Consider the following 6048-nt stretch of genomic DNA (forward strand, 5'->3'; position numbering starts at 1 on the left):
CGCCCGGCTAATTTTTTGTATTTTTAGTAGAGACGGGGTTTCACCGTGGTCTCGATCTCCTGACCTTGTGATCCGCCCGCCTCGGCCTCCCAAAGTGCTGGGATTACAAGCGTGAGCCACCGCGCCCGGCCAAGGTCTCCCTATGTTGCCCAAGCTGGTCTCAAACTCCTGGGTTCAAGTGATGCTCCCACCTTGGCTTCCCAAAGCTCTGTGATCCTTTGAGATTTGTAATGCATTTATAAAATAATATAAATAGTATCTCTCTTTTTAATATAAATGGTATCTACTATAAACACTGATCTGCACCTTGCTTTCTTCAATTAATATATCTTTGAGAGTTCTTCATGTCAGTATACACAGATACTTCTCATTGTTTCCTATAGGTGTGTACTATTCTGCTATATGCATGTCCCATAATGTATTTAACCAGGCCCTTGTTGATGGGGATTTAAGTTTACAGACTTTTGCTCTTTTTTCCAAAGAGTGCTTCAGTGAGTAATCTTGTATACACATCATTTTGCAATCCTGTAACTATAACTGTAGGATAAATTCCTAGAAATGGAATTGGTGAGTTACCAGGTATATATACAGGGAATTTTCGTAGACACTGTCACACTGTCTTCAACAGGAACTGTTTCAATTTACACATGTATGACGGTTCCTATTTACCTATAGTCATGGCTATTCAAAGTGATATCAATTTTTTTGATTTTTACTAATCCAGTAAGTGATAAATGGTATCTCAGTAATTTTTAAATTCATCTTGTAGTGAGGATGAGTATTTTTTCAGATGTGTAAAGGACATTTATATATACATTTCCTTTTCATTTGTATTTTTCTATTGAGTTGATGGTAATTTTATTGTTATTTTGTAGGAGCTCTTATATAATATATCCAACATCTTTTAAAAAGTCAGGCTAGACCCGGCATGGTGGCTCATGCCTGTAATCCCAGCACTTTGGGAGGCCGAGGCGGGCGGATCACAAAGTCAGGAGATCAAGACCATCCTGGCTAACACAGTGAAATCCCGTCTCTACTAAAAATATAAAAAATTAGCCGGGCGTGGTGGCAGGCGCCTGTAGTCCCAGCTACCCAAGAGGCTGAGGCAGGAGAATGGCGTGAACCCGGGAGGCGGAGTTTGCAGTGAGCTGAGATCGCGCCACTGCACTCCAGCCTGGGTGACAGAGCGAGACTCCGTCTCAAAAAAAAAAAAAAAAAAAAAAAGTCAGGCTAGTCCCGGCTGGGTTCGGTGGCTCACGCCTGTAATCCCAGAACTTTGGGAGGCCAAGGCAGGCCGATCACCTGAGGTCAGGAGTTGGAGACAAGCTGACCAACATGGAGAAACCCAGTCTCTACTAAAAATACAAAATTAGCCAGGCATGGTGGCACACACCTGTAATCCCAGCTATTTGGGAGGCTGAAGCAGGAGAATCGCTTGAACCCGAGAGGCAGAGGTTGCCGTGAGCTGAGATCGCGCCATTGCATTCCAGCCTGGGCAACAAGAGCGAAACACCATATCAAAAAAAAAAAAAAAAAAAGTCAGGCTAGTCCCAAGGTAGTGAGTTACCTTAATCGATTGCTCCCACTAAGTTACAGATCAAACTCCTTGTTTACTGTTTTTTTTTTTTTTTTGGTAGAGAAGAGATCTCCCTATGTTGCCCAGGCTGGTGACTCCTGGGCTCAAGTGATCCTCCTATGTCAGTTTCCCAGAATGCTGGAATTACAGGTGTGACCCACCGCACCTGGCTGTTCTACTCTTTACTCCTTCCTCACTGCTTTGACTACACTTAAATAAATAGGCTGGGATGGTGGCTCATGCCTATAATCCCCAAAATTCAGAAATTAGCTGGATGTCCAGCCAGGAGTGGTAGCTCACTCCTGTAATCCCAGCACTTTGGGAAGCCAAGGCAGGAGGACTGCTTGAGCTCAGGAGTTCAAGACAAGCCTGGATAACACAGTGAGACCTCCTCTCTACAAATAATAAAAAAAACTAGCTGGGCATGGTGACACGTCTGTGGTCCCAGGTACCCAGGAGGCTGAGGTAGGGGAATTCCTTGATCCCAGGCAGTTGAGGCTGCAGTGAGCTGCGATCCCACCACTGCACTCCAGCTTGGGCAACACAGTGAGATCATGTCTCAAAAAAAGAGAAAAAAATCCTAAAAACAAAAAACAAAAACAAACGTGGTGGTGTGACTGTAGTTCCAGCTGCTGCTCCTAGGGAGGCTGAGGCGGGACGATTGCTTGAGCCCAGGAGTTCAAGGTTACAGTGAACCATGATCATGCCACTATACCCCAGCCTGGGCAACAGAATGAGACCCTGCCTCTAAATCAGTACATGAATAAAAATAAAAAGTCAGGTTTAGCTTTTCCAGCCCTGGCCCTGGCCCCTGCAGCCGCAGAGATGTTGATGCCTAAGAAGGACCGGATTGCCATTTATGAACTCCTTTTTAAGAAGGGAGTCATGGTGGCCAAGAAGGATGTCCACATGCCTAAGCACCCAAAGCTGGCAGACAAGAATGTGCCCAACCTTCGTGTCATGAAGGCCATGCAGTCTCTCAAGTCCCGAGGCTACGTGAAGGAACAGTTTGCCTGGAGACATTTCTACTGGTACCTTACCAATGAGGGTATCCAGTATCTCCGCAATTACCTTTATCTGCCCCCGGAGATTGTGCCTGTCACCCTACTCCGTAGCCATCCAGAGACTGGCAGGCCTCGGCCTAAAGGTCTGGAGGGTGAGTAACATGCGAGACTCACAAGAGGGGAAGCTGACAGAGATACCTAGACGGAGTGCTGTGCCACCTGGTGCCGACAAGAAAGCCGAGTCTGGGGCTGGGTCAGCAACCGAATTCCAGTTTAGAGGCGGATTTGGTTGTGGACGTGGTCAGCTACCTCAGTAAAATTGGAGAGGATTCTTTTGCGTTGAACAAACTTATAGCCAAAAAAAAAAAAAAAAAAAAAAGTCAGGTTTAATGGGGGTATAATTTACATACAATAAGATACACTTGCCAGGTGTGGTGGCTCACTCCTATAATCCTAGCACTTTGGGAGGCTGAGGCAGGAGGATCACTTGAGGCTAGGAGTTCAAGATCAGCCTGGGCAACATAAAAATCCCATCTTAAAAAATGTTAAAAAAAAGACATAAAAGATATACCTTTTAGGGGAGCTATCCCTTTTATGTGGAAGGCGTTCCAGCTGGGTCTACATGTTGGTGATTTGAAGTCTCTATCTGAAAAAAATGAGCTTCAGCCATTGCAGCAAAGGAGTTACTTGGGGCAGGTTGCACTTGGGCCTGGACTGTGGAGGTCTCAGGTGTACAGGCAGTGTGTTCAACAGAAAGTGGGTAAGTACTGGACTCTATTTGAGCTCAAATTCTCTTTTTCCCACGTATTAACTATGCAATCTTGTTCAGATTATATCATCTCTTTCAGTCTGTTTCTTATCAGTAAAAAAAGCTTCAAAATCAAATCCCATCAGATAACATAATGAAAGCACATTGCCTAGTGCTGACACAAACTAGGTGCTTAATAAATATTAGTTTCCCTTCTCTCCCAGTAAAAGCCAAGCCACTAAAAGATAACACGCCATAGGGCAGAGAATGGCGTATGTGTGTGGGTGTGTGTGTGTGTTTGTACGTGTCTCATTCCCAACCACAACCTCGGGTTCTGCTGGAGTATGAAGCCATATAGAGGCCACTCATGTTCCTGTTTCCAGCTTGGCACCCCTAGAGTCAGACTGAAAGCTTCCTGCACTAATAGAATAGTCCCTGACCAAAGATCATATCTATCTAAGAAAAGACATTTCAAGAGTGAGTCATAGGGCCGGCGGGGTGGTTCATGCCTGTAATCTCAACACTTTGAGAGGCTGAAGTGGGCAGATAGATTGAGCCCAGAAGTTCAAGACTAGCCTGGGCAATATTGTGAAACCCAGTCTCTTAAAAAAATACAAAAGGTATGGTGGCATGCATCTGTAGTCCCAACTACTTGGGAGGCAGAAGTTGCAGTGAGCTGAGATCGTACCACTGCACTCCAGCCTGGGTGACAGATTGAGAACTTGTCTCAAAAAATAAAAAAGTGAGTAATAACACCTTTCCAGTAAGCTGCTACTCAAAACTACCCTGCCAAACCCGTTCTTCTGCCTTAGTGATTAGTCCCTGCCCAGCTTCCGCCTAACACCACAACCTGTTGGTCCAACAGCTTTAGATTAACAAAGACGTTCAACAAAGAACATGTTCCCCAGGCCCTGGGACTTTGGCCTTTTCTATTCCCAGTAGTGAGCCCTTTGTTTACTGTGAGGGAGCCAGGACAGTAACAGCAGAACTAATGAATAATTATTTCCTTCCCACATAGCCAGGCAAAGATGGATGGTGTCTGCCACCACCTTGTAGGTGCCAGATGGGCATCCTCATCGTAGTCTTAGTGTTGTTCTCATTTGCCCAGGCTAGGTGGAGAAAGCTTTGTCTCCAGATACTCATGGCCTTGGAAAGCAGCAGCTAGGTCACCTCCCAAGCGATTTCACTTGCAGGGTAGAGTGGGATGAAGATTGCCAGCCACAGTCATGAGTTCCTAGCCACAGCTATGTTTACACCTACCTGGGAGGCCTGGCGTGAGCTTTTACAACTCTACATCCCGCTGTTGTTTCCAAATAGAAAGATCCAGTTTTAGCCTTCTGAGTCCACTTATGGCCACAAGCTCTCAGTTCAAAATGAAAAGTTAGCAGGGAAGGCCACAATGGTATGATCTTTCTCAGTGAGGCATCCATCAACAGATCAACAGCTCTGGAAGTATCACTCAGAGTACAGAGGCAAGTCTGTCTTTGGAATTCAGCCTCTCCCCTGCACTTCAGGGCCCTGAGGTTTGGCAATGGAACTAAGAATTGTAGATTCTGAAGAGTGCCTAACAGATGGAGGAGTCACCAGCCAACGATGGCTACAAAGTGAAGCTGATATGATGGAGTAGAAACAAGTTGTAAAAACAAACAAAACAAAAAAATGAAGCTGAAGTATCTTATTGGGAGAAGAAAAATGCCTCTCCAAGTCCACAGCTCATCCCCTGTGTGACCCTGAAGAGGCTTGGAGGGATTCCTGGATTTGGAATTCAAGAGACCTAGGTTTTGGGTACTTATTGACAGTCCCAACACTATCCACCAATTACTGCATGCTTACCATGCAGTGCTAAGTGCTTTATTAGTTTTTGTTTTGTTTTTTGAGACAGAGTCTCGCTCTGTCACCCAGGCTGGAGTGCAGTGGCACCATCTCGGCTCACTGCAAGCTCCGCCTCCCAGGTTCATGCTATTCTCCTGCCTCAGCCTCTTGAGTAGCTGGGACTACAGGCACCCACCACCACGCCCGGCTAATTTTTTTTATTTTTAGTAGAGACGGGGTTTCACCGTGTTAGTCAGGATGGTCTCGATCTCTTGACCTCCTGATCTGCCTGTCTTGGCCTCCCAAAGTGCTGGTATTACAGGCATGAGCCACCACACCCGGCCAAGTGCTTTATGAGAATGATCTTAATCAGCCCTCACAGCCATGACTCTCTGAAGGAGGTACTATTATCATCTCCATTTTACAGATGAGAAAGCTGAGACACAAAGAGGTTAAGCAACTTCCCCAAGATCAAAGCAGCAGCTTGTGGTGATACTGGGATTCAAACACAGGCAGACTTAGAGGCTGTGCTCATGACCATTGTGCTACTGCCTTTTGATAAAGTTGTCTTATCATAGTCCTTACCATAAAAGGCTGTAATTCTTTGTTTAAATGCTTATGTCCCACACTAAACTTGATGATGGGTGCAGCGTGTTACTCATTTTCCTATTAATGGTGGCCAACAGAGACCTGAACACAAAGAGAATGCTCGGTAAACATTTGTTGAATAACTGAGTATTACTTTTTGTGTTTCAGCATTGTGGAAAGATTAAGAGAGTTGAGGAAAGTGTAGGTTACTATGGAACTAAGGACCAAGTCTTCTGGTGGTGACAATGGAAATTACCACCTTAAACTGGTACCTCCTTTGAGTTAGGCTTTGCAGACTGGGTTAGGCAAGACCAGTGGTT

The 6048-nt window shown here is 45.3% G+C and overlaps 1 pseudogene; it reads left to right on the forward strand.

Moving 5' to 3' along the window:
* Positions 1-2391: 2391 nt before the first annotated feature.
* Positions 2392-2897, forward strand: LOC100582233 (annotated as a pseudogene).
* Positions 2898-6048: the final 3151 nt, after the last annotated feature.

The sequence above is a fragment of the Nomascus leucogenys genome, chromosome 22a, assembly GCF_006542625.1.
Source record: "Nomascus leucogenys isolate Asia chromosome 22a, Asia_NLE_v1, whole genome shotgun sequence".
NCBI lineage: Eukaryota > Metazoa > Chordata > Mammalia > Primates > Hylobatidae > Nomascus > Nomascus leucogenys.